Source organism: Schistocerca serialis, chromosome 4, assembly GCF_023864345.2.
Source record: "Schistocerca serialis cubense isolate TAMUIC-IGC-003099 chromosome 4, iqSchSeri2.2, whole genome shotgun sequence".
NCBI lineage: Eukaryota > Metazoa > Arthropoda > Insecta > Orthoptera > Acrididae > Schistocerca > Schistocerca serialis.
The window spans coordinates 416,793,041-416,795,540 of record NC_064641.1 but is presented as its reverse complement, the minus strand read 5'-3'; the positions used below and the strand labels follow the sequence as shown (position 1 = coordinate 416,795,540).

Genomic DNA, 2,500 nt, shown 5'->3' with positions numbered 1-2,500 from the left:
CCCGGGCTCGGCTGGTCAGCCCGCAGCCCTGGACGACGTGGTTCGCGGTCTCGACGGCGTTGCATCTTGCGCGACACATCTTCTCCCTGTCTCGGCCGCGACTCCTGCGCGCCTTGGATGGTATGGCGTTAATGTGCGTGCGGATGCACACGACGTAGTCACGGCCAGACAGGAAGCGACTGGTGTCCTCGACCCAGCTGTGTTGGCCTGATGTCCTGGCTGACGACGAGAGAGCTGCCCCGTCGAAGGAAATATGCAGACGCGCCGCCCACATCTCACCAACTTTTGCAGCCATTGGCAGCAGATGGCCCTCCCACGTGAGGTGTCGTTCAAGCGCCGCCACTTCGTGTCGTGCCTCCCCCAGGTCTGCGTCGGTGGTGGTGGTCTCGAGCTGCAACAGGGTGAGGAGCCTGCCCCGCCTCAGGGTTGGCCCTATCCAGCGGGCTGTTGGAATCCCAAGGCCCCCATGGGCAATTGGAGCGTGAAAGTAGCCCAAGGGGGTGTCGGCTGGGAGGCGGAACCATCTCCTCACGGCGGATCGAACGCAATTGTCCATGGCCTTGAGCGCACCGATGCGGGTGCGACTCAGTGCTAGGCCATGATACAGGCCCGGGAGAAGGACCTCACGAAGTGCAAAGAGCCGCTGCTGCGGCTTCAGCGGCGCCCGCGTGATGATCGACAGCTGCTCCTCGATGTGGTGCCTCGGATGGAAGAGACACCGCCCAGAGGAGGAGAACTGCAGTCCCAGGTAGCGGAAGGTCTCACCCACTCCCAACGCCGGCATGGTGGTTTCGCCGGCCGTGAAGGTGACGCTCGCATCCACTTTCACTTTCTTCTCGCGGCCGGACGCCACGAGTGCGAGGGTGAGACACTTCCGCGGGTTAACCCGCAGCCCCAGTTGGTCGAGGGCTGCTACTGCTGCGTTGATAAGGAACTGCAGGCCCCCCCTCGTGGAGGCGAAGAGCAGGATGTCATCCGCGAAGGCCGCCGCGTTCGTCTGGCGGCCCAACACCTTGACACCTACGTGTGAGGGCAGCTGTTCTAGAACACAATCAACAGCGAAATTAAACAGGAGAGGGGACAGAGGATCTCCTTGCCGAACACCTCTTGCTGGCCGCACGGCCGGGGACTCGTCGCCACCCCCCACAATTACCGTCGCGCTGTCCGCATAGCAGCCCTCGACGTAGTCAATGAATTCGTCCGGCAGACCATGGGCTTTAAGCACAGGACGCAAAGCCGCATGGTCCAACGAATCGAACGCCTTGGACACATGGAGGGATGCCATGAACACAGAACGACAGCGGCGGACGGCGCCGACGAGTATCCGGTCGAGGAGGAAAGTGTTCTCCAGCATCCCATCCCTTGGGATGAAAGCCCGCTGACGTTCGTCCACAGCACACATCTGCATAAGGCGAGTCGCCAGAACCTTATGGAAGGTTCGGGCTAGCACCGAGCAGACGGTGATGGGCCGAAAGTCAGCGGGGGATGCTGGGGCGGCTGTCTTAGGGAGCAAAGAGGTCCTGGCTCGGAGGAGGGAAGGGGGAAGCTTGCGGGTAAGCAGGAAAAGGTTTAGGAGTTTGGTGGTGACCTCCGCTGGAAGGCGGCGCAGCTGCACCGGCGAGAGGACGTCAGGGCCGGCAACGGAGCCTCTGGGCGGCAAGGCGGCCGCAACCTCTTCTGCAGTGATCGGCCTCCATAGGCGCTCAAAGTCAACAGACTCCGAGCGCGGGAGAAGCCGGTCGGGAATGGAGCCAGCGTTGGAAGGTGGCTCTGTCGTGAAGAGGCTGCGCCAGAAGTCCACCAGCCCAGGGATGTTCGACGGCGAGAGTCATAGTTACTCCCGCCGTTTATCCGCGCTTGCTTGAATTTCTTCACGTTGACATTCAGAGCACTGGGCAGAAATCACATTGCGTCAACACCCGCTAGGGCCATCGCAATGCTTTGTTTTAATTAGACAGTCGGATTCCCCCAGTCCGTGCCAGTTCTGAGTTGATCGTTGAATGGCGGCCGAAGAGAATCCGCGCACCCGCGCGCCCCCGGAGGAGCACGCTAAGGCGGACGCGGCCTCGCAGCAAGGAAGATCCGTGGGAGGCCAAGGCACGGGACCGAGCTCGGATCCTGCACGCAGGTTGAAGCACCGGGGCGCGAACGCCGCGCAGGCGCGCGCATCCTGCACCGCCGGCCAGCACGAGGCCGACCAACGGCGAGAGCAGACCACTCCCGCGCTAAACGCCCGCACTTACCGGCACCCCTACGGCACTCACCTCGCCCAGGCCCGGCACGTTAGCGCTGACCCACTTCCCGACCAAACCCGACACGCCCCGACCCTCAGAGCCAATCCTTATCCCGAAGTTATGGATCCAATTTGCCGACTTCCCTTACCTACATTATTCTATCGACTAGAGGCTCTTCACCTTGGAGACCTGCTGCGGATATGGGTACGAACCGGCGCGACACCTCCACGTGGCCCTCTCCCGGATTTTCAAGGTCCGAGGGGAAG

The 2,500-nt window shown here is 62.2% G+C and overlaps 1 pseudogene; it reads right to left on the bottom strand.

Moving 5' to 3' along the window:
- The window catches only part of LOC126475582 (large subunit ribosomal RNA), a 6,752-nt pseudogene that overhangs the window by 2,050 nt on the left and 2,202 nt on the right, over positions 1-2,500 (bottom strand).